Genomic DNA, 27,347 nt, shown 5'->3' on the forward strand with positions numbered 1-27,347 from the left:
AAAGGTGAATGAATGAGCACGCCGGCTTCCCTCTTATACCCAGACATCCGGGGAGGAGCCCGGCATGCAAATTTCATTCGCCAATTTTCATTGGCCTTTTCTAAATACTCAGAAGATGATAGGTTCTCAAGACAAACCCCATTCTGTCGGTTCGACACAACATCGAGAGACCGACAGAAAGGGAACTGTATGCATGCACTGGGACATACTAACGCAAAACGGAAGTGGCCATTGTTGCCTAGACGACACTGTGATCCTTAACTGTCACGGACATCAAAGGACAGCTCTTCCTTGCATTTAAGTATTTATTCATTTATCATTTTGTATGTAATGTTTACTGTTTACTTACATTAGTTAATTTAGCAAAGCATCTTTTATTTAATTTTATTAATGCGTCACTAAACTCCGCCCTCTCGCAGTGAGTTGTGGGTAATATCAGCCATTAAGTGTCCATAGTTGCGTTCCATTTGGCCTTAAGTGGACTGTGAAGTGGACTTCACAGGGTGTTTCGCCATCTTAAGTGAGATTCCAATCCGAAGGGAGCAAACATGTTCATTTCAAAGGGCACTGCGAATGGCGTAGGGAATAAGGGAACATCGATACATCACTTAGCCGAAAGGGAAAATCACCAAACTGCCATTGCGTGCCGCGTTACGAGTCAGAAAACAACGGACAAGTTTACATATGCCTAAAAAAAAGTTTACGTATGCCTTATGTACATTGTGAAAGTTTATTTAATTATTGTTAATTATATTAAATACTGTGGTTTGCTTCACGTAAATATGTTATTTTACTTTTTGTAGCATTGTTATTTTATAGGCAACGTGCACTCGAGATGATGAATGTATTTATTTGTATTTATATTTTATTGTGCAATTAAAAAGTAAAATTCATATGCGTGTAAGGATTCGTCCATTTTGCTATTATTATACAAACTAATGTAAAAGTGGTAAGCAGCAGCAGTTTTTTATTATGTTATGTTATTTGACTCAGGAATGTTTACAGCTGCGCCACATAGGGAAAAAAGCGAGATGACACCGACTCGACCATGGAATAAAAACACATCTTAACATAGTTGACCACTGAAATGTATTTTTATATTGCATAACAGTAGTTTCAAATAATCAAAGCTGCATCAGTCAAATAATAAATACAATCATAAACAAAAGTTAAGATTATATTGATTAGATACATAATGCGTGTTACGTTTATGTATATTTCTTTTAAATTTAAAAGTAAAGTTACAATATTTATTTATATTATAATCTGTGCAACCCTGCCGTTGCCTTTCTTTGATGACGTTGCAGGGCATTCCAATTACGCGTTTTTTTGTCAGCGAAGTCCACTTCAACGGATATCCCGTGCTCTGCGTAGGAACACTATCAAATGGAACGCAGCTCATGGATTTACACTTCAAATTTTCACCGGAAACAGTAGATCATCCGGGTACTTTGAGAATACTCATTTCAGCATACTATGATTTGGGACATACTAATTCTATTTTCGAATACTATTTAAATGGATAGTATGCGAATTGGGACGCAGCAATACTGACCGCTGAGTCAATCCTCCGGGATGTGACCTGCAGGGACTGTTCTCCTTTGGTCAGGAATGTTACTGTTTACTGTGTTTAATATACCGGTGAAGAATGAAGTAGAGATTAGAGAGGAATGCCCTATCTCTTTAGTTATCAGCAGTCTCATAAGGAGTGTGCTATAACCTCTGATCACCGCCACACACACAGATACACTCGATTTAAACGACACATGTGTAGAAAAACGTAAAGGATCGAGGATTATTTTGTTTCTTGAAATATAATTTAAATGCAAATGTGATGGTTTGCGTGCTGAATTCTCTGTGAAGCACAACTTCAGATGCGCGTGCTTCACGCGCTCTACGTCACTGCATGCTGCAAACATAAACATTATGAATGTAAGCTCTCATTTGTCGTCGCACATCACCGGCAAAGTCAAACGTTTTTTTTCTATAGTTGAGCGACAAGTAAGCAGTTGTTTAATGTTGTCCGGGACACATTAGATTTGCGCGTGATCACAACCGACCACAAAAAAAAACGGATCATGTTTTTACACCTGCATTTAGTGCAGTCTGCACTCTGCACAATAGTGCTCACACAGTTCTCCAAAAGCGATGCACACAATAATCAATCACTGAGGCACTGTCTGCAAATTGATACAATGTGGCTCATTGATTTTGCCATGACCTCAACTAGCCTGTCAGGGATAAACTCAGGCCTGGTGAATGGTGCCGCTCTTCAGTGTCAGATTGCTCTGCTGCCATTAAAGCTCATATTTAATTTCTTTCTGTCTGAAAACCAGGCTCTATTTCTTCATAATAAAAGCACCAATCACGTCATGAACTGACAGCAGTAGTGAGCTTATCAAATGATCTCATCAGAGCTGTGGTGCAGTGGTTTGTGTACATGGTCCAATGCAGTGCTACAGTGCTTATGCGGCTGATCCAGGTTTGACCTGCATTTCACTGTCACTCTGATATACCTCTGCAACAAAAGGGAAAAAAGTCCCAACATAAAAAAAATCATTTCCACTGCTAGAGTACTCCTGCCACAAAAAAACTTGTCATAATAAACTTGCTGTTAAAAACAATAAAGATAACCCCGCCCTGCACAGTTGTGACATATTTCACCAGACTTGACTTTAATTCTTTATTTACCTAGCTCACCGTACACTTTTAAAAACCAAATGTCACTCTGTTTTTAATCTGTTGAGTATGTTGCAGTTCTGACTGTATGCAAATATTATCAACATGTAATGAATGCACCAGGAAGCCAGAGAGCAGATGGTACTTTTTGACAGACGCTGACTGTCATCATCCACTTTCGTTATTTAGAAATGCAGAGTTTTTACATTTTCCTAGATATCTCTAAGTTCTACAGGGAAAAAAACATACATTTCTGTTTTATGTGAACCTCTTTAACACATGTTGACATACTTCTCAGTCTTACATTGATTACTTACATGATTACTGCTCACTTAGGCAACCAGACTAAAGTAAACATGAATCTGACCCATTGGAGTCCCAGCAAGGAAGAGAAAGCCTGCAGGGTAACAGATGGCGAGGACCAGGCATCAGAGACTCAAGGATACTGAGGAAGAAGAGCATCATCCCTCCTCTCATCCATCCAACCCTCCTTTTCAAACGAGAATGCAGCTTCACTTCCCATCATTCTGCCGGCCCTGAGACCCAAACGTCAAGCTATGGGCAATGCTGGGTTGTTAAACTTTAATGATTCAAGATAGGTTGAGGCAATAGGTTGTTCGCACATGACGTCACCACGGCACTGCGCGAAGTGCAGATAGAGGGCACCAAGTGATTTTCTCTATCATAAACTCAAAATACCAACTTTTTGCGTTGATGTTCAAATCGATCAAACCTTGGAACCACAAGGTGTTTTTATTGTCTAGCAAAAGTTGATGTTCATGAAGGGGGAACATGCGAGTATTGACTGAGAAATGGAGATAAAAGTGGTTTTTAAACCTGAATCTGTGGTCGGGAGGGGCAGAGCCGGGTAACTTTTTTAAAATGCTTAATGAGGTTTAAGCTCCCGTTAAGCGTTTCTTCCCCCATCGAAATCCATTATAAGGAAAAAGCTTAACATACTGAAACAACGACCACTAAAAACGTAATTTCTATTAAACGTTAATTGTAAGAAACACAAGCACTTATTCCTTGGATAAGAATAGTCTCATGTTAAACTGGTTCTTCATAGAAGTTCAATATAAAAAAGCACATAACGTGGTTCAAGGCAGCGACAAACTGAGAACAAAAAACTTTTCATGTATCATGTTTATGTTTGATAACCGTGATTAACAAATTTATTGAACTTGGTTTTCCATGGTCGCTGTTTCGGTACATTTCCTTTTAATAGACATCTATGGGGAAGAAACGTTTAACCCAAGATTTTTCATTTTATGCATTTAATAAGGAGTCGTTATTTTAACACTTACAAGTAAGGGTTAACAGAAATTTGGGCTTCCCGTTGTTTAGGTCGTTAAACATAGGTCTTTTGAGTTTGTGATAGTGAATTCGAATGGAGAAAATAACTTGGTGCCCTTCATCAAAACCACGTGATAGATTGCAAACAACCTATTAGGGGGCTGCTTAGGTACTCTATGGTTTTGCCTGCTTAATAGACCCAATGCAATAATTCAACAGGTTCCAAAGAAAAATTCTTTAGTCTTAAATTACAGGCAACATGAAAAAATGGATTATGTAGAATATAGGAAAATATTAGATGCATGTACTGTATGTATGAAAATGTGAGTATACCGTGTGAGAATGTTTGACCAGAGCATTTCAGGTATGAGAAAAACACTGTGCTATTTTTTATTTCCAGCATGGAGAATCGGATTACTGTCCAGCTCGCACAGTGCCACCTCTGGGAGAGCATTAGCGTTTTAATTTTCATAAAACTAAGTAACTAACAACTGCGTCACATTTACTGACCTTTGCGGCCTTGTCATTTGCATCAGCACAGGATACAGTCATATGCTGATACTATGAAGTCAGTGTCAGTAAGCAAACTTCTCTAGTCTGCAGCTGATTAATGTTGTTAATCTCACGGTTGTGTCATCATTAGCCACATGTAATGGGTCTAACAGCAGTGCGGCGGCGTCAAGCTCGTGCGGAGTCTTCCATCATCTCAGAGGCGACTTAAGGGCACAGGAACTCAACTGTGATGAGTGATGCTCAGCGCTCAACTGCGCATCTGCCGTTTCTGTGTTTAAGATGCTCAGAAAACACTAACATGACATGCAGGAATCATCACGCTTCAGAATCCAAAGAACTTCACAAACTCAGATTGTTATCACTGTAGTACATTTCCTACGGGACTGGGTATAGCGGTGTGATCCATGTAGGCGTCCACCTGCTCACTGTCCTGTCACATCTGGCATTATCACAGCAGATATGTGCAGCACAAACAATAAATCCTGACCCAGCAGCAATTTTATCATAGTCAATCAGATGACTGTGAATTACATAAGGACTTAAAGCAACTAGAATAAATACAGTTTATCAGTCATTTCTAATGCAAGTAAAACCGTATATCTTGTTAGCTCAGTAAAAGCAGTAAATCTTTGACTCTCATTGTTTTTTTTTGCAGGGATAACTGTGTTTTCCAGGAAAGTGGCAGCGGCTTTGTTGTCCTAATGCTCTGCTCACTGTCCTAGTTTCCAATTCTTTAATTTTGCAAGCAGACATACATAAAAGATGATTTACTGCTTCAATTTCTGACTATTCAACGAGCATTTGGTGTCAGATGTCACTTAAGCTCAGCAAAACAATGCAGCACCATTGCAGCGTTTTATCGGTAATAGTTTTAAAAGATTCAGAAATGAAATACCAATCAAATACTGTATGAACATAACAAGACATGGTCACTATATTTTGGCAACAGGGGCATAGCTACATGGTGGCCATGGGTGGCCATGGCTACCCCTGAATGATGGATGGCCACCTATCTTGCCACGTCTGTTGTGGGAAGCAGTTTTAAGGTGTGTGTCGGAGTTTACGGAGTGCTGCGCAGATCATTTAGCGTATGCACCGAAAGCAACCAAAGAACATTAATCTCGCGTTAATATGATGTCATGCACTGACGCAAACAGTCTGAGCGCTATAGCTGAACAGCTGCTAACCGCTTCGTGACAGTGTACTGTCTGTGTACCATGGAAGTTCATCGCGAGCAGAAGGATCAGGTCAGTAAAATCAGTCTTGTTTAACTGGATTTCATTCATTAATTACATTTTTGCGAAAGTTTAAGTTGGGGTACTGCAATGTTTATTTTACTTATTTATTTAATTTAAATTATTGCAAATGATGATAGCTAGCAAATTATTTAAAAATAATGTGAGCACATGAAAGCATTGCAAATAAATTGTTTACTTTACGTTCTTTGTGTATGTTTTTGACCAGCAAACTATGTTTAATGAAGAATTGGTGTAAATTACACTGTCAGTAAGGATTTTTTGGTCACCCTAATAAAATCACTGGGTCTTACCTGGCCACCTCTAAAAAAGTTCTGGCTACGCCCCTTTTTGTCGCCAATTAATCTGAAGAAGCTAGTAAAATTAAACAGATGTCAGCATGGGAAGATTGTGTCCCCTTATTGTCCAAAACCATTAGCCAAACTATGACAGGCAAAATACGTAACCTATATTAAATATAGTGTGTGTGTAGAATAATATAGCAGGTCACCATTTAAAAGGATAACCAGAAATGTCATACTTTATTCCCTCTAATGTCATTCAAAACCTGGATATGACCATTAATTCTGTGGAACACAAAAGAAGATATTCTGAGAAACAACTATGTGGTTTTTAGACCATACAATGGAAGTCAATGGGCCCCACTGACCAATGTTGTTGGGGCAATAACATTTTTCAAAATACCAAAGTCATACAGGTTTGTAATGGTACCTTTAAAGTCCATGTAATATTTGGGTTATGAAGCAAAGTCACTTGGTGTACTATATTACAGTATTTGGGGCCCACAAATGATTCAGATTTTAAAACAAGCAGCAGTTTTGCCTCACACCAGCAGGGGGAAGACAACTGAAACAGTCCATATCCCAAGAAGAACACTAGTAAGAGCACAGTACTGGTTTAACATAAGGAGTTTTTTTGCTTCTTTAATCTGTTCTATAAATTGGTAAAACAAGAGATGTAAAAACTGTTTTCAGAATCCCTGCCTGCATAACAACCCAAAGATCATTACCTCACAAATTCCTTCAGCCCCTATAGCTGTCACGGTCCCACCGTCTTGTTTATGAAATTCTAGTCGTGTGGTGGGATCGGGGCAGAGTCCTTAGGTTATGTGTGGAGAGAAACATATTGTTGTCCGTTTGACAATAATATACGTTCTCTCCAGTGTCTTGTCATTGGTCCCATTCCTCTCGTTTCCTCGTAATCTTTCCCTGAGTGTTTAATGTCTCACACCTGCCCCATGTCGTTATCCCTCGTTTGTGTTTCCTATAAATACCCTCTTGTTTCTTTGTCTTGTGCTCGTGCATTGTATGTGTTTGGTGCCTGTACTGTGTGTTCCTGTATCGTGGTCGTGGTCGTGCTCTTGCCCGTGTTCCTGTTCGTGTTTTGTGAGTTTTGTGCCTCGTATGATTTAAGACGTTTGGTCGTGTCTTTGTGTGTAGTTTATTTGTCTTGTTTTCATTTTGCCCCCTCGTGGGAAGTCTCTTGTTTTATATATGTATATCAGTTTCGTTTCCCCCATCGTGGGTGTTTTAGTTTCTGTTTTTGGTTGTGTTTTGTAAAATAAAGTATCTGTTAACCCTTCACTGCCTGCCTGCGCTTGGGTTCTCTCTTCCACCACGCTCTGGTCGTGACAATAGCTTCCTCCATCAGCAGGCTACTCTCCTCATCTACCACTCTCAAATTTATTATTCCTCTCAAACTTTCGTGTTGCTAAAAGGCAGACAAAGCTTCTGCAGATGGAAAACATGACCAAACCCATTGCAAACATCACAGCACAGCAGCAGACAATAAGACAGATCTAGTTCAGAGGCCAGTGTCTGAATTAGATTCTGAGTTAACTTTTGTTGTTGCAGGTCGAGTCAAAGCCATGCAGAAACAAAGGGAGACAGACAATCAAAGCCATGTTAGCAGAGTTTGTCTGGTAGACACAGCAAGCTTTATCTTAAATCTAGGGCTGAAACAATTATCCGAGTAATTCGAATACAAAAAATCATGGAGGCAATTTTTGTTGCCTCGAAGCTTTGTTTAATCCATTTAACTACAGTACACACGGAGCACTGCGTTTCATCACAGACCGTTATTACTAACATACAGCCCTCTAAACTCTATTCTCATGCTGATAAATAAGTGATAGCTTATTGAAATGGTGAACTGATATTTTACTTAGTTTTAGTCTATTTTGCGAGTGAAACTTGTTTTCCGGCTGCATCGAGTCCATAAAACTACATGCTAACTAGTGGACACCAAATCCTGTTATTTACACATGTCATCTGTCTGTTCTGCGTGTCTGAGTGAATGAACTGCACAGTTTAACGTGCTACACGCATGCGATGCTCATGAATTTTGTTCTAAAAAGGAAACAAATTAGTTGTTCATTTTAAGAGACCTGTCTTATTTTCTCTTGTATATTTAGTATTGCTCTTTAATAAAGAAAAAGTATTTATTATCCGAATACCTGATTAATCTATGGAAAAATCAGTAGAATACTCGATTAGTAAAATAATCGATAGCTGCAGCCCTACTTAAATCTAAATCTGCAAACACACACACACAACAGTGATTTTATCAAACCAAAAAATGTGACGTTTGAAAAAGCATACTACCATATACTACTATTTCTGTAATAATCATTTAGTATGCAGTGTGCAAATTTTCTGTATGCATTGATATGTCAATATAGCATACCACAACGCAATCTTATCGATGCCAGAAATCTTTTCAAAAGATCATGCGGTGTAATTTTTTTTCATATTTTTGTGTATAATTACATTGGCTCCACAACTCAAATAACTGTGTTGAATTCTGACCAATGCCGTGGTCAGACAAGACTTTCAGAATGTGAATGCACATGTGGGCAGCAACCAAATGCGAAGGCATTGTTTTTTATTCACACATCATGGATTCAAATGTATTTGCACCATCATTGTTTTTTTCATATTTTAAAACTGTATTGTACAAAATTAGATGTACAATATGTGTGTAATGTGTAATACTATTATTATCAGCATTTCTTTCAACTAAAAAGGTCACATTGTAATGTATAATTGTTCTGTTGGTCACACATCATCATGTGGTACGAATTCGCAGGTCAGCGTTCATCACACTTGACCTCTGGAATGCAGCAAAATTAATTTTGTATTTCAGTCTGCCGCATTTGCATGGATATGAATGGAAGTCAATGGAACGAAGTCTAGTGTGACCGAGCCAAAACAATAAATTGCAAAAAACAATAGGCTAAAGTTGTTTTAACTATTTTGATGAGTAAAAGTAATGGAAAACATGGTGAAATGTCATATTTACAATAAATTTTACGGAATTTTACCGTTTTTACAGATTTTTCATGTATTTTTTAAAAACAGGTTACAGAAAAAGATGGCAAATTTACAAGAAAAACATGAAAAACATTTCACGTGAAAAAAACGGATATTTTTCCGGAATTTTTCTGGCGCCCCGCCGCTTTTTTACAGGATTTTTTTTACAGTGCACGTTTAAAAAAAAGTTCACACTACAGTATACTTAGCAGTTTGCAAACACATTTATATACTAACGCTAACCGTAAAATGCTTCATTTATGTTCTCTTTTAGGATGCCATGACACAAACAAACTTCCCCTGGTTTCCCTCACCAGATGAGACACCAGAGTGTCACGAAATACGGAGTGGAAGAACCCAGATGAAGGCAGGCGGTGAAAGGGTTAACAAGAGACTTTAATTTTAAACAAAAACACACAAAACAAAAACCAACGAGGGGGTACAAATCAGGAACTAAACTAAGAAACAAACAGAAAACAAAGACTTCCCACGAGGGGGCAAAATGAAAACAAGAACAGCCAATAACAAATAAACTAACTAAAACAATGACCAAACATCTTACCAAAAATAACATGAAAGGGAACACAGGCAGGGCAAGAACCAGGAACACAAAGACTTCAACAAGAACGAACACGGGCACAACAAGAACATGCATCTACACATGAAACGCACATAAACATACGTACACGCAATACAAGAGCACAAGACAAAGAAACAAGAGGGTATATATAGGGAAGACAAACGAGGGATAATTACACGGGGCAGGTGTGGGACATTAAACACTCAGGGAAAGATCACAAGGAAACGAGAGGAATGGGGCCAATGACAAGACACTGGAGAGAACGTATATTAATGTCAAAAGGACAATAATATGTTTCTCTCCACACATAACCAAAGACTTTGTCATGGCTCTGCTACAGGACCAAGGAAAACATGACTAAGGAAGCAGAGCCATGACACAGAGTGGGTATTAGCCAATGATTCAACCTACAGTGCTCTGACTTCTTATCTGGTCATGTCACAATATATAAGAAGAGGGTAGAAAATCAGTAGCATTTGTCTAGCTGGACAAATGTCTGGACTGCAGAATTTAACTGAGGTCTGAGGTGTTCAAGCTATCTTTTGTACAGTGGATTTGTTATTCTAGCTTTGCCGGCCAAAACTGAACAATCAAAGCCTTGTTTAATCCATATTCACTTTAATGAATCTGCCAAACTCTAATAACTGCCCAGCCAGTAATCACTTTATATGCATCTGACTAGATTTTCAGCATTCATGGGCATTTGATAGGAGAGAGCAAAAGCTTGGCAGCTTTTTGACAGCCGCTCAAATATGTCTATCACATTCTCCTCGCAGAAAGTGGAATCGTGCGGCAGCCAAAACTGAAACAAGATTACAGTACATTACAGAGATTTTATCTTAATAAGGATGGGAAATATAAGCTTTATCCAAATAACTGTTAAAGTACTATATAAAGCGTAACCTCAGTAAATCCTCAAATATGCTCCTGTGGTTTTACTAAATAATTCCTATTTAGTATTTACAGTGATGGAACGTTGAAGAAAATCATTGGAATCTAAACTGTTTAACCATCTGAATCTGAACATTTAGAACAAAACTGAAATGAAAACTACAGGAATTAGCATTAGTTATCCACACCCACCAATGTTGAAAGAGCAATGTTGACAAAAAGGTCTATTATTCAAAGATATAAAAAAAAATATTGTGGCAATAATCACCCCAAAGAAAGCATCGCAAACAATGCTTTTTTTAAACAGGTCATTTTTGGTTCAATAAAAACTCAAAGATCTAGATCTTGATAAGATCTTGCATTAAGGCATATGAATGACCACAATGCTTACCACTTATGTGTTCTGTTCCTGAACAACTACACTTAAACATTTATTGCCTGGTTATGGAAAACCACCACATAAAAGAGGTGGCTACACTTCCTGGTGTTATGATGGCACAGAGGGTGACAGTAAGCTTACCCACATGAGACCAGATGTTTGGAAAGCCAGATGGCCAAGGAATGCTCGCTCAGTTCCAGTTTCCAAATGGCTCGTTCAGCTGTTTCCAGCCTGGCCTCCACGGTTTCCTGTGTTTGAGTGGCAGGATGAGCCAGCGCTCGCCCATTCTCTGTCTATCCCTCTCTTTTCTTTCCTCATATCTTCTGGCCCAAAGGCATAAAACTAACAAGGCCAATGAAGGCACGCCCTACAGGAAAATGTGTGTGCTTCTTTGTACATGTTTGATAGAGCGAGGCTCTTGAGGGCCAAAGGCCAAAACAGAGTGCTCTAATAAGCATTAAAGAACAAGACTCTGTATCTGCAGAAGAATGTAGGGGAACCACTGAAGGACAAAGCAAATAAGCGCTAAAACTTCAGAGATACAGGATATATGTTACAGTTGAATGTAAGAAACATTTGTGGCAGTTTTATGTCTCCCTCAACCATAATTCCCAGAACAGATGTGGAAGCTATGATGAGACTGCTATGTTGTCAAGCACAGGACTCGACATGTGCACAAACATCAACCAATGTGCAACCATCTGATATGGCAAAGACCTTGTAATGGCTTTATGACTTACACATGAGAAGATCTCACAGGAAAAAACAATGCTTATAAATCACCAGATTATGGATAAGCAAAACCATGAGAAACAGATGATTACGGAAAAGATGGACCTAAAAATGAAACATCTGAGCATGGGCTGGTGTCAAACTCTAGTTAAACCTAGATGAACCCCTCAGAAAAGAAAGGCTCATCCAAAATTGAAAAACATGAATGAATTTCACAAAAGTAGACATTTTCATGGTCATTTATTACACATCTGTTAAGCTCCAAAATGATTAAAAAAACTGTGTGATTTATGCACTACTCAAAGTCTACTAAAGCCATACAATAGTTTTGAGAGAGGAACAGACTGTAACTTAATTTACTCTTCAATCTTTACCACATCATCTAGCACACAAACAGGTTTGGAACAATATAAGAGTTTGCAAATAATAAACAGTTTTCTTTTTTGGGTGAAAACGTGAAGAGAGAGGAAGATAAGGAAACATAAATGAAGCAAAAAGAGTCCGGGGAAACAGTCCTTTCTTTGTTCGTCTGTGACATAGGATCACAACATGCAAGGTTGCAGGTCAAAGATTTGTTTATTCAACAACTGTATTTTAGTATCATGAATATAGGAATGCAATGGTAATAAAGAGTGTTTGTTTCTAGTTATCATCCACTGTTTATAAAACAAGACAGCTCTTTGTATTACATAAATAAGGAAGCATGCAGGTGTACATGAGTCCTAAAGCTTACAGGAATTACCTGCTACTAGGAGTTTTAAGCTGACATAAAAGTTATGAATATATACATTTACAGCTTGTTGTGATAAAAACGTGGTGTGGCATGCAAAATACTGTTTAAATATATTCTATATTAAATCAATTAGAACATTATATACACAAAATGCAATGTATTTCTATACAGAAATATTAATTTTTATTATATTTAATAAAATTTATATTATATTCTTGCGTGTTATTTCTAAAATTAACTCGATATATTCTTGAAAATAAATTATTATATTTTTAAAAATCTTTGTAGCTGTTGTTTTTGTTCCGATACCAAATCACTCAGCATTACAAATAATGATCAAGATATGTTTGGTGGTTATTTGGTATGAAAAGAATATGACAATCAGCTTTAAAATTATACTCTGTGTTGAAAGTGTATTTGTGTGGGGATCAGATGTGTGTGTGTGTGTTTTGCTTTATGTGTGTATGCATGCGAACTACAGTCCATCTGGAGATCTGATGGGGTCTGACAGAAAGCAATGCTTCATTGAGACAGCATAACACTCTATAAATACCCCAACCTCTGTTTCCAGCATCATCCCTGTTCCTAAACATGAAAAGAAGGCAGATGCATTAATAAGCAAAAGAGACCATAAGTGAGCCAAAAAAATCATTATTTAAAAATTCTGCTCCAGACGGGCATCACTGAGGAGAGACTTTGGGGTGAGTTACATAAATGACTCTAATCCTTTTTGCAATGCAGCAGAAAAACAGGAGCCATTGCTTCACTATTAAAAGAGGCAGGACTGCTTCTATACAACAGAAATGACTGAAAGTTCTTTGATCCTGTGTTTATGCTTGAATATTACATAAAAAATTTTAGTTGTATGTGACGTGTTAACACCTACATGATAACAAATCTGCATGTCAGGTTTCATAGGACTCATCTTTTATGATTTTTACTCTTGAAATGTTTTCCTAATGTAACAGGAATGCAATGTTCCAGGAAGCTATTGAGTAAGGTATATTTTCTCATTTAAAGTTTTGAGTCAGCCAGTGGTCAGGATTGTTCTACAAACACAGGCAAAATCAGTCAAGCTCACACAAATCAATACTGCCACACAACTTCAGTAAACTGGCAGCCATACAGAGAGATGCTAGGCTTTGTATACTGGATATTGTGCTGTTCTGGTTTGTTCACATCTCATACTGCTAGTACAATGACAGGCGTTGTGATGCTCAATTAAATCTGGCCCATCCTTACACAGTTCTACTCAGAAAGGTTCAGACGAGTTAACATTTTCGTATACAGGACTTACTGTACAAATGCTTTTGATCTCTGACATAAAAGAGACATACTACTGTGACTGTGGTTTGAGAGCAACTGGCAGCTGTTTAAACTGTCGCCAGTCAACTAGGCTTGAACAATCACTTCTGTTTGTTTTTGTTTGTTTTCTATTAAGATGTGGATGAGCACGAGTTGCACTGACTTTGATCAAACATATGAGCCAACTTCTGTTTTAGATGCTTGGTGAGGAAATGGGAAAGTCTAGAAATATAGATGAAGTGTTATCCATCTGTGCTTTCTGTTTTGGTTAAAACATTGCTTTCGATGTGAACCACAACAATTCACTGCTGTTTTCAGTCCCATGAAATGTATAATATACATACTGTATACTCTATGTGATACATTATTGAACTCTGTCATTGCTTTAGCCTGTATCTAACTGATATTTTATGTTTTCTAAAGGGTGGTTCATCCACACAAACACACTATAATGTCAATGTTATGGTAATTTCAAGCTTGTGTGCTGCTGTGAAACAATCACAAATGTGTATGTAGATACTGTTGCTTTACGTTTTCAGTGCCAAATGTCTTTCATTCAATAGCTGACTGGTTCCCTTTATCGTTGTGGTGTGAACTCCACTATTCTCTTAAAGGCCCAGTGGATGAAATGTAGCGACATCTAGCAGTGACGTTGCGAATTGCAACCAGCGGATAACTCCACCCCTCCCTTTCGAAGCACTACGGTGGCTGATATGTAGTACATGTAAACATAACGCTTCATTATGTAAGGTCTTTATACACCTCTGAAGACATAGTTCATAGACCCGCCGGTGGGTCCAAAATTACATCATAAAGTATTCCCTCAATGTTTACATGTATTTCTGTAACTCTAACTATCATATGTGGTATCATTTGAAAGCTTAGAGTCACTAGTTTCAGGAAAAGTGCACCATTTTTGCATTTATCGTACATAATAACTTTTTAGGCTGAAATTCATCATATCCCCATGTCATAGCCCCTTTATAATCATGTATGTTTATGATCATGAACATTTTTCCTAACGCTCAAATATGTCCAACATGTTCAAGTTATAAATCAAATGAAAGCTCTTATTCTACAGAATATAGATCTTCAGTTGGATTTATTGATATTTTGCCACAGATCGAATGCAAGTCGAATGAATTATGATGTATGAAATTGATATTTGTAAACAAACAACACATCCATCGAATATCTAAGCTAATAACTGCATCACACCATTACACTTAGCCACAAATGCATAATCTTTTACGTTAGGTTGTTTTCTACAAAATAAGTCCAATCCTACCTCTTTTCATGGTTTTAAAAGTAAAATATCTGCTTTCCATGTCTCCCATCAACGTTCTGCGTCAGCAACGTGACATAAAAGCTTGGATAGTTAAAAATTCTGTAAAATATCTGAACCTCTGTCTATCCATATTACATATTAAACAGAAGCGCAGACTCTGACCAGGGTTTTTCTTGCATAGAGAAACTGGAAGCGGCCGCTTCCTGTCAAATGTCGTGCCGCCTCAGACTCTCGCCAAAATTATGTCGGGTGTCTTCACAAGAAATGCTGCATGCATTTAACAGACTGTCATTTGTAACTGCAGTTGCGACATTACGCCACAGTGGAGGCGCTGTTTCGTTGTCAGCACACTGAGGCGCTAAAAAGAGTTGCAGAACAAGAGCTGGCTGTGTTTGACGGCTGTTTGTTTTGCATCCAAGTACGTTTCATTTCTTGAAATTTCTTAAATTAACATGACGTACATCATTGTAATGTCTTTAACTATGCAGTTGGATCGTTGAATCAGCATATACTGTACACAGCGAGTTCGCCGGTATGAACGCACATTGCGTTCAGAACGACTCGCACACGAATGACTCATTTGAACCGATTCATTTAAACTATTGAACTTTTTCGTCACTAGCGAATATAAGAGATCATTGAATCATTTAAAGTGAACCACAGAGAATGCAAGATGTGAATGAGCTTTGCTCATTTAGTAATTCAGTTGGCTATTGTGGGCTGAAAAGTTAGTTGAAAATGATAAAAATGCTTTATTTGATTAAAAAAAGTCTTGTTTGGTTGAATAAAAGTCATGTTTTATATAACTTAATAATTGTCATTTTCATCTAATTTTATTAGAACTTTTAATATGTCAAAGTCACTTTGGTTAAGCCACTTAAAGGTACGGTAGGCCTACGTGTGTGTGTGTTCTACAAGATCAGGATGGCACCACCTCCGCCTCATTTTGAGCCATGAAAAACCCTGCTGACCTCTACGTAGACCCCGCATTTGTCCAAATAGGTGAATCAGAGGCTGAGATATGGCAATGCGCAACAAGGGAGGCGAACCAAAACACAAGTAGCATGTTTGTGTTTACCACGAGCAAACTCAACACCAATTGTTTCACAATTTTGAGAGGTTTACTGTGAAATTACACAAATATTCCATTAATACCACTGTATGTGGTTATGGGGTCTGTTTAAAATTGGGTATGCCAAATTCAGGCGGAAATTGCGAAAAAAGGACACTTGAGTTGCTTTAGAGTAATACACTTTCAAAAACAGTCTTTAGGAAATAAAAAAAAAAAAATTATTTTGGTGTCTTTTGCATAGAACTGACAACACATACAAAAATGTTAATCACTTTCAGCAGTGTTTTATGAAATTTGGAGGGGTTTCTTGGAATATGACACCAAAATTTTCTATTTACACCACTGTATGTGGATATGCTGTGCATTTAAAATTGGGTGTGCCAAATTCAGGCGGAAGTCCAAAAAATGGCCCAGAGTTAACAAAAAAATCCTTTAGGCCTTTTAAGATTTTATTATTACCTATTTAGTATGTTTATAAGGCCCCCATAATGTATATAATTTCAGGTTTACTATCATTGTGGGGAAATTTGGTCCCTGACTCACCCACCTACGCACTCAAACAGAACAAAACAAATTACCACCTTCAATCAAAAGCTATCCCCAAACTTAAATGTAAAACACAGACAGGGGCCAAATAAAAAGCGAGAATCGATCAACAACACATTTAAATCAAAGGCACTTTAGCCCAAATGTGACTGGGCCACAGTTTCTCTTTCAGCCTAAATGCTGCGCTTCAGAGAAAACGCGCTGCTCTAAACAGTCTAGCAGAAATGTCAGGGAGGGTTGCTAGACAAGGTGGTCAACGTGACATCTGACTAATGTATTGGGTGAAGAGGTTAAGTGTTTGTGTTGTTGAGGAGAGAGCTAATAAAATTACTGTGGGGCTTGAACCGGCCCAGAGCTCGCAGGCGAAGCTGCAAAAACAGCAGCAGACAGAACGGCTTTTCCTCATCTTCTGGCTCCAGTGGGAAGGCAGAGTGAGACATGGACATCACCGAGCATGAAGAAAACACAAGTCAACTATTTCCTTCATTTTTTAACTTTCCGCAATTGTGGTAAAATGAGAATAATCTGCAGAGAGGAAAGATTCATAGAGGCAATTTATTGTACACCCATGCTTTTCCATTTAGGACCACAGAAGAAAGAGATTCAGCTGACGATGTGGGCTTAAGAGGAAAGTAAAGGGGGAACAGCACCACAGGCTACATGGCAAAGTCATTTACTAAACTCTGTCCACATGGAGTTCACAGCAACCCCATTTCCCACAATTAAACTAAGCACAACATTTTACACACACACTCCAGTTCTTTATATAGTGAAGCTGTTAAGGTTCATCTAAGTTTATGGGCTATGTGGAACTTAAATGGTCAAGCACATTTATTGCAGGAAATTGGACCCCTTTGACCCCAAAGTCCTGAATTTACAAGGTTTTTTAAAGAAGCATTCAGAGCTGTGTATTGTGATGATAATGAACGATAAGCACTTCTTTAGATTAGATCTGTAAAACCAGCACAAGACAAGCATTAAATCTTAAGATCACTCATTTTGTTACAGCACAAAAAGCAATAATCAAATTCAACTTATCTTAAACTTAGCTTAAAAAAAATTAATTCAGTTAAACTATTTAAAAGGTAAGTTTATTTTTTTAAGTTAAATAATATTAATAATAATAATTTAATAATACGTTTTTAAATAACTATTAGATCATTCATCACATGTTTTTTTGTTTTCTGTATGGTGAAAGAAAAATATGCTATAGCCTACTTGTGTTAACTCACGGAGCATGCAGACGCGTGCGACCAGGTGTAAATGCCCTCCAAAACGCTTTCGAGACAGATTCAAATCAGATTACGCAAACCACTTGACGAAACTGGACAAGTGTAATTCATCTGATTGTTGAGGCCACACTTGTCAGGGCTTTACTCCTCCAAATGGAGTGCGTCACTGGAAGCCTTGTTCAAGCTCAAGTTCGTTGTTTTAAATGTAGACGCGCAACAATCGCGTTCACAACGCGCTGTGACATTCTCTGTCTTCCCAGCGTGTCTACACCGCAGCGAAATGAAGCTTCGGTGCTAGCAATCAATTTACCCTTTACATAAACTTATCACATGGATGCTTAGCATCGGCAGCCTCCCATGCGCTTTGGAAAGGAGAAAACAGCGCGACCCGTGGTTTCCCTGCCTTCTTTTAGACATGACGTAAAAATACGAATGTGAAATATAAATAAGTAATTTACATTTACATTTAGTCATTTAGCAGACGCTTTTATCCAAAGCGACTTACAGAGAGTTCAGGGAGCAATAAGTGATATGTCATACAGGAGCAATAATACAACAGGTGCTAATACAAAGTTACTAGTTTCAACAAAAGCCACAACAATACCTGTTGAGAGAAAGAGAGAGGGTTAGTTTTTTTTCTCATTTGTCTGTCAAGTATTCACAGAAGAGATGTGTTTTAAGTAGTTTTTTGAATGTTGTGAGAGATGTGGTTGACCGGACAGAGTTAGGAAGAATGTTCCACAAGGAAGGAGTTGTGAACGAGAATGAACGAGAAAGTGTTTTACTGCCCTTATGGGAAGGCAATACAAGACGCCGCTGGTTTGCTGAACGCAGGGATCTTGATGGGGTGTAGGAGTGTAGGAGGGTGTGAAAGTATGCCGGTGCAGATCCAGTGATAGTCCTGAAGGCAAGCATTAGTGACTTGAATCTGATACGGGCTTCAACCGGTAGCCAGTGGAGAGAGATGAAGAGGGGTGTCACATGGGGGCTGTTGGAAGACGAGGTGTGCTGCTGCGTTCTGAACCAGCTGGAGTGGTTTGATAGCCTTTGCAGGAAGACCAGCAAGGAGAGAAGAAGTAATAAATAATGTTTGTATTTTGTGCGGGTATAGCAGATCGGATTAATATCTGTTTAGCTAAGACACATTTATGTGGCCAAGTGCCCTCTTTGGATATTAATTGAGGTGCTCAAGGGCACCTCAGTTGTTACCCGCCGGCCCTGGGAATCGAACCGGCAACCTTCTGGTCACGAGTCCGACTCTCTAACCATTAGGCCACAACTGCCCAATTTAGCCTTAGATGGTATATGTATACATTCCCTAAAGCACAGGTTTTATCAGCTGGCAATTTTCAATGCATTTGTGATCCATGTGAAAACCCAGCTATAGTCATTTATTTGTGATGTACTATTTCTACATAAACCCACCCTGCTAAAAAATAGTACTACATAAATTCTAGTGGTTTCCATTAAAATACCATTATGTACCACCATTTTTTCTATTACAAATTTAAAAAAATGTCTTTGGCATTAATGGGTGTTCTATTGATTCCAATCTGCATCTATTGTGTTTTGGGCAGGGATTGTTTGTTTTTTTGTCAGCGGGGATCTAAACCAAATTCTATTGGTTTCCATTAAAATACCATTATGTACCACCATTTTTTCTATTACAAATTTAAAAAAATGTCTTTGGCATTAATGGGTGTTCTATTGATTCCAATCTGCATCTATTGTGTTTTGGGCAGGGTTCTATTATTTTTTCTATACACAACACTTCAGTGTAAGTCAATGGAATGTCAGAATAAAATGTGTACATAATTTGGCATTCTGTTTTGCTTGTTTCTCATACACATTTCTATTCTGACAAAGCTTGCTTCATCGCTCAACACATTCCAAGCTGAATAACTGGCTTGTTTGGGTATGTGCCTGTTCACTGTGTTGACAATCTCCTGACCCTCTGACCTCCTCAAATGACCTTGCTTAAATTTCAGTGTTACTCCATGAGCTTCAAAGACGTCCTCAACATGGCATCAGTAGAGAGGTTAACAAACCCATTAGAGAAGGTCAACGACCTTGCCACGGTCACTTGGAGATTATGGCAAACACGCTTTAGTTTCACAGTATTTTACAAATCTGCAACTTAAAGAGTCGGGTCTCTTAAGTGCAGACGGCTAATGAGTCTGCAGGGTTTTTCCTGCATAGAAAAATTGGAGGCGGCCGCCTCAGTCAAATTTTGTGCCGCCTCAGCCTCTGGCCAAAATGATGTCGGGTGTCTTAAAAAAAACAGAGTGCATTCAACAGACTGTGATTTTAACTGCAGTTGCGGCATTACGCCACATTGGAGGCAATGTTTCATTATCAGCACCAGTGAGGCGCTGAAGAAGAGCCGCATAACAAGAGCTATTAGGAGCTGTATTAGCCTGCTGTACATACAGTAGTTGTAATGTTTTAAGCTTTGCAGTTGGCTCGTTGAATCAGCGTTGTACTGTACACTACACAGCGAGTTCGCCAGTATGAATGCACATTGTGATCAGAACGACTCGCAAACGAATGACTCATTTGAACCGATTTGTTTGAACAGTTGAAACTATTCAGTCACTAGCGAATATAAGAAAACAGTGAATCATTTAAAGCTCAGTGAACCACAAGAGAACGCAGGATGTGAATGAGCTGTTCTCATTAAACTGGTGAATTCAGTTGGCTATTGTGGGCTGAAACGTTAGTTGAAATGATAAAAAGCTTTATTTGATTTTAAGCAACTTTTCTGTTGGTTGGATATATTTTATGTTTTATATAACTTAATAATTGTAATTTTCATCAAATTTTTAGAACTTTTATATGTTGTTTGTAAAGTGTTTGGTTAATCCACTTAAAGGGACGGTAGGCCTCCACATGAACAGGATGGCACCACCTCCGCCTCATTTTGAGCCAGGAAAAACCCTGGTCTGTCTGACTGATGTGGGATGAGGGTGGTTAAGGACACGAAATGAAGACCACACAATCTAAGTCAGCACGTCTCTTTAAACATGCCTGAGTGAGCGTCATCATGGTTCAGCATAGGGCTGGGCGATATTGACCAAAATTCATATCTCTGTATTTTTTTGATGAAAGGCGATATCCGATATGTATATCGATATTTTCTACAAAGTGGAGTAAATGTTTACTAGCAAGTCAAAGCCTCATGTGAGGTGTCACAATCACCTTTATTAAAATGGCTTGTGAAAAGAAATTCAATGACAGGGTTTTTTCCCTATTTGAAAACATACACAGGGTTTTTCCTGGCTCAAAATGAGGCGGAGGTGGTGCCATCCTGATCTTGTACACACACACACGTAGGCCTACCGTACCACCTTTAAGTGGCTTAACCAAAGTGACTTTGAGTTTGACATATTAAAAGTTCTAACAAAATTAGATAAAAATGACAATTATTAAGTTATATAAAACATTACTTTTATTCAACCAAACAGAATTTTTTTAATCAAATAAAGCATTTTTATCATTTTCAACTAACTTTTCAGCCCACAATAGCCAACTGAATTAACCAGTCTTACTAAATGAGCAAAGCTCATTCACATCTTGCATTCTCTGTGGTTCACTTTAAATGATTCAATGATCTCTTATATTCGCTAGTGACTGAAAAGTTCAATAGATTAAATGAATCGGTTCAAATGAGTCATTCGTGTGCGAGTCGTTCTAAACGCAATGTGCGTTCATACCGGCGAACTCGCTGTGTACAGTATATGCTGATTCAACGATCCAACTGCACAGCTAAAGACATTACAATGATGTACGTCATGTTATTTAAGAAATTTCAAGAAATTAAACATACTTGGATGCAAAACAAACAGCCATGAAACACAGCCAGCTCTTGTTCTGCAACTCTTTTTAGCGCCTCAGTGTGCTGATAACGAAACAGCGCCTCCACTGTGGCGTAATGTTGCAACTGCAGTTACAAATGACAGTCTGTTAAATGCACGCAGCATTTCTTGTGAAGACTCGCAACATAATTTTGGCGAGAGTCTGAGGCGGCACGACATTTGAAGGAGGCGGCCGCCTCCAATTTCTCTATGCAGGAAAAACCCCGACTACAACTCAAGCTGTAAACATGACTAGCGTGACTCTAATACATGGCTGTGATTGTGACTCATGTTGAATACGACCCAAGATGTTGACCATTAAGTGCATTTACTCTCATTCCCTCCCTGTTGGATTGCTCTTCGGAGAGATCTGTTGACTTGAAGTGGGTGTTGGCCACCCAATGCATGAGAGCGCAACTGAGGGTGATGACATACTGCTTAGATACTATACAATCTGTGCCAGAGGCCCTAAACACCAAAAATCAGACGCTCATTGCATTTCCACAAAGCAAATTGCAAACTTGAAGTCCCCTTTGCTGCTACACTAAGATCAGCAGAGGTCTAAATTCAGAGGAGGATAACAGTCATAAACCTTGCCGCTCCGGTACGTCACGCGATCTGCTTGTTTGCAGTCAGCGGGAGATGCTGCGGACTAGCCATCAGCATAGAAGAAAGAGGCGGGCGTCACAGCATGTCTTGGTGGAACGCTCGGCTTGTCTCCTATCATAACTCACATCACAGTGGGACACGCTGTGCACTGAAAACGGTTAAGAGCTGTGGACCCCTGCCTGAATCAAGACAAAATGGACACTTGTTTTCATAATGTTTTGCTCTCTGCGTGGGGGTGTGTGGATTTCTAGGGCCCTTTGACAGGGCAGATTCCTGACTAATGAAAGGCAGGCAAAGCATGAGACGCTGCATTTCATCTACTTAAACATCTCAGCGAGATTTGTTTTGGTCTTGCCACTGTCGCCTGGGGAGAAGGGGGCTAATTTTTGTGATGATGATCTGGAACATTATGTATTGAGAAAAACAATACAAATACTGCATCTAAAAATATATACAAACTGGATACATAACAGGCAATCTCACTGCACAGCAGGATGAGATATACAATAACACAATGTGTCAATATCACTATTCTGACCTATTGTACATCTTTAAGGGTTAAACGCTTGGATTTGTCACCACCTCAAGTTTTCAGCACTCAGCACTACACTGACATACACAGACATCTCGGGTATGGATTTATTCAATCTGCCCTCATTTTTCTCTTTCGATTTGTAAATCCATCAAGAAACTTTATCCATGCAATAAATTATGAGCAACAGAATGACTTAACCAGGAAAACATCTCAGCACATGTTGATTTTATCTCAGGAATATTAATGGATGACACGGATCGACTTCTTCCATGCAAAAACAACAGACCCATAAATAGACCCAAGGGCAGTCATAAATGCAGGAACACTAGATCTGTTGTCCACACTCCAATCACATTATAAATACAAGAATTTATCACCATGGGAGAACTTATTCTTTCAAAATACAGACACCACAGCCGTTGTAAATTGAATACACAGTTATGTCATGAATCACTCCAGCAACAATATAAAATAATTTACTGTATTCCCCGAGCCAGCACTGAATATTTCCCACACTGAGCGTATCAGAGATAACGTCGTAAATTCAGTTCCTCCAGGATGACAGAGTATCGACGTGCAAAAAAAATTGCAAGCAAGGTTACAGAGCGACTCCTGCCAAAAGCCAGCCAACGTCCTCTGAAATTACAAACTCTATCTTCATTTATATGGCAGATGGCAAATTCAATCTGACAGAAACACTCCTGTTGTGTCAATTTAAAAGCACTAGACTAAACCTGCTATCACATTTGGAATGTTCAATTGAAAAGACCTTCACATGGTTGATTTAGTAAGCCTGTGAGTGCAATTGGTTAAAGTTATATGAACTGTATGTCACTTCTGATTCCCACACTCCAACAGCTTCTTAACACTAACAGCTGGCCCTTCATAGTGCAACCGGCCGTCTAGTACATTTACTAAACGTCTCTCATCATACTATAAACACAGACTGACAGTTTGTTCATGTAAGTGACTCCACTCAGTTTGACCCACGAGGGTGTTCTGTTGCTATTATCCAGAAATTATAAACCAAAACCAAACTACATTATTATATCACATCATCTGGGAATAAGCCTAATCTGGGAATTTGGCAGAGAGATTGAAGTGATAGTTCACCCAAAAATTGAAATTCTGTGATTTATTTATTCACACAATAACACAGAATATTAATTTATATACAAAAATATACAAATCATATACAAGTCATATACAAGAGTCATATACAAAACCTGTATATGACTCTTTCTTTTGTAACACAAAAGAAAAAGAAAAAGAACATTTCCGAGAAATGACATTTCTGAGTTTTTTTGTTTCCATAATGGAAGTCCATGGGGCCCCAATGTTGTTTGGTAACCAACATTCTTCTAAATATCTTGTGTTCTGCAAAAGAAAGTCATACAGGTTTGGAATGACATGGGGGTGAGTAAATGATGAAAGAAGGAATGAATTTCTCCATATATGGTACATAAAAATTATTTCAATTAAGTTCTGGTCTAAAATCGAGTTCGTCTATAAGTAATGTGTGAACTTTTTACAAGGTCCCTTGCCCACCATTTATCAAAAATTATGCAAAATTTGCTTTTACATTTATGCATACGGCAGATGCTTTGGCTAATCTAGTGCATTCGAGGTATACATTTTATAAACGTGTGTTCCCTGCGATCAACCGAATGATCTCTGCTTTGCAAATGCAATGTGCTACCAACTGAGCTACAGGAATCCATAATTATCATGCAGAATAAATCCAACAATGCATTAAGGTGAAAGCTTATGTGCCGGTGGGGGGGTGATAATTTAGTAAATGTTCCAATATCTCATATTTGAAAGTAGTGACAAATGACCTACTCTCGGTTAGGTTTTGCACTGCTTGGGAAAAAAGTTCACCCCTACCCATTATATAAATTAGACTTAGCGATTCGCATACAGTTGAATCTTTTGTCCATCTTTAGACTAACCCATCCCATCGGTATTATTTCAATAATTTCCTCTCTATCCAGACATGATGTCTCCTACAGCAGCCAGTGAGATGCCTGAAAGCAGCTGGGTATGACACACCATGTGCAGTGCAAGGAATCAGTGTCTGTGTGAAGAAATTGGCAGCGGAGTAGTTCAGGTCATAAATACAGTTAAAATTATAAGAACAAGGGCGTATAAAGGCGGCATATCCCCTTTCACGTGATTTTAAAAGCCTTGGAGAGACACAGACTATTGATAACGGTATATGTGTAATAACAACACTGTCAGTCCACAGAGGCTTCTCTGACAGTGTGACGAATGTCTTTATAAAAGCCGAATCGCATCGAGTTTTTATCTTGCACATATGGGGAGGTGGGGATATTGTCGAACCACGAGCGGCTTCCTTGAGCTGTGTCTTGCGATAAGGGACTTTGTGTTTTCAGTTAACAAGATCTCCGAGAGCTTCTGCACACTTTGTTGTTAGAAAAAACAGAACTCTTTGCCTGTATGTGTTGAGCATGGCAGGTACAGTAAGTGGGTCAGAGTCAGACAAGCTTTTTATAGAGGTAACAAGGTGAAAGCATGTCTGGTGAAAGAGCATAAATCGTTACACTTAAATCAATGGATATGATGTCCTTGCCTTTACCAACTTGTTTAAATGATCTGCAATATAGGATGTTTAAAATATTTGAAATAAAAACTAACACACTGAGTAAACAGTGGGCAAGTAAACCTCACCAAACTTGTCATGCTCAGGTCACGTTTCAATCCATAAATCAAAGTATAGAAATAAGAAAACATATTTTGCTTATGATGACCACCTCAATTTTCATTGCAGTAAAAAAGTAAAATCATCATAGTAGTATTTGTTGTGCTATCTTTAAATAAAGCTGATTAAACAGTTTAGTTTTGTGTAAAATGGTAAATATTAAACTAACAGTACCACTGAGAATTAAGGGATTTACAAACAAAAAGTATAGAATGACTCATTAAACCAGCAAAACCTTTTGAAATGCATTGTCTCTACTGCTTAGATTACATGAGGGTGTTGTGATTTACAATTTTCATACACCACTAGCCAACTGTGATATCTGATCAACCTACTAAGAGGATGTGTGAAAAAATGCAAATACACAAAGAAAAGAACTGAATACAAAGACCATTCACATAATGCGTTTGTCTTTAGTGTTAATCGACACTGCCATGTGCTGTAATTAAACAAGTGACTGAGATGGGATGAATTTAATCCTGCCTACACATTCAACATAATTATGATCTATGAGCAAGAAAAAGTTTTCAAAGTCACTACACTTTCAAAAAAGAATATAAACAATAATACTTAAAGTCTTAAATTAGAAGAATAAAGCAACATAACAGATCAAGTATAATAAAAAATATGAAAAAGTGAGTAATAAATGCCAACGTCTCAGACATAGTGGTTTAACATAATATTCAAGCAACATAACTGCAGCTAGTAGGACTAAACGCACTTTGTTTTTAAATCATTTTATTATTATTACATCATTCAGTTCATCTCAAAATTGGCATCAAACTGTAACGCCGCGGCGGGCTAAAACTTGCACTAAAGTTTTCAAAGCAGATCACTTACCATTGACCGCGTGAAGATCGCTTTCCACTATAAGCTCCACAAACAAATTACGCTTAATGTTAAATCTCCCAATGTTGAAGTTCAAGAAAATCTGACTGGTAGTCGCTTTACTCCTCTCTAAAGCACGTATAACACCAACTCCATTTGCTGAAAGAGACGACAAACGTGAAGCTACTGCACGTCCATCCCCCTGGAAGGGACTGCTGCAGTCAAACTGCCGTGAATCCCGCTGCGCGCGCGCTGGACTCGGACCCTGCCCCCATCATCGGATCGCCGCTGGCAGCAGCGCCGCTCATTCGAGGACCGACCGCTGATCTGGAGCGACAAGGCTATGAGAGAGTGAGCATGCTGAGGGGGCTCACGACGTACGACAGGTTCAAGTTCAGGAAGCAACAATAACTGCGTCCCTTAATGTAGTTATTGTATGTCAAACCAAAACAGCTGCAGCATGACATATTATGTTAGATTAGCACCTTTAAACGCAATAGGAAAATGACAAACTGTTTTGAAATTATGCACAAAAGAATATATTCTGAAGAACAGTAGTAAATAAAACTGGTCCCTCCCTATTCAAACAACTGAGGAATTTCTCAAATGATCTTCTTTTGTTTTAAACGACTTGAGGGTGAATGAATGATGACAAATTTTTTGGGTGAGCTATTCCTTTAAGAGCAGTTCACTAATGGTAAATTATATGAAGTAGGCCTAACTACATCTAATTTTCTATCTAATGCTGTGTTCAAGACATGTAGGATATTTCCCACCTCAACCCGGAAATAATCTCTAGAATGACACTCTTCTAATGTCATAAATACTTGTAATGTTTTAATGCTAATTAATACTTTTAATTCACAATTCAGGTGTTACTTCCAGGTTTGTTGTCGGAAATTTTCCAAATCTGATGTTTCATGAACGCAGCAATATGTGATAGTCATCGGGCATCGGAAGAGTCCTTGAAGTATTATATGACATGT

The 27,347-nt window shown here is 38.4% G+C and overlaps 1 protein-coding gene across 1 annotated transcript in view; it reads right to left on the reverse strand.

Annotated features, from left to right (window-relative positions):
- Window positions 1-26,672, reverse strand: part of lzts2a (leucine zipper, putative tumor suppressor 2a) — a 61,320-nt gene extending 34,648 nt beyond the window's left edge. The window contains exon 1 of the mRNA XM_057342130.1: window positions 26,374-26,672. The gene's annotated coding sequence lies outside the window, so the exon portion shown is untranslated. The remainder of the gene's footprint in view (window positions 1-26,373) is intronic.
- Between the last annotated feature and the right edge of the window lie 675 nt (window positions 26,673-27,347).

This window comes from Triplophysa rosa, linkage group LG9 (genome assembly GCF_024868665.1).
Source record: "Triplophysa rosa linkage group LG9, Trosa_1v2, whole genome shotgun sequence".
Lineage (NCBI taxonomy): Eukaryota > Metazoa > Chordata > Actinopteri > Cypriniformes > Nemacheilidae > Triplophysa > Triplophysa rosa.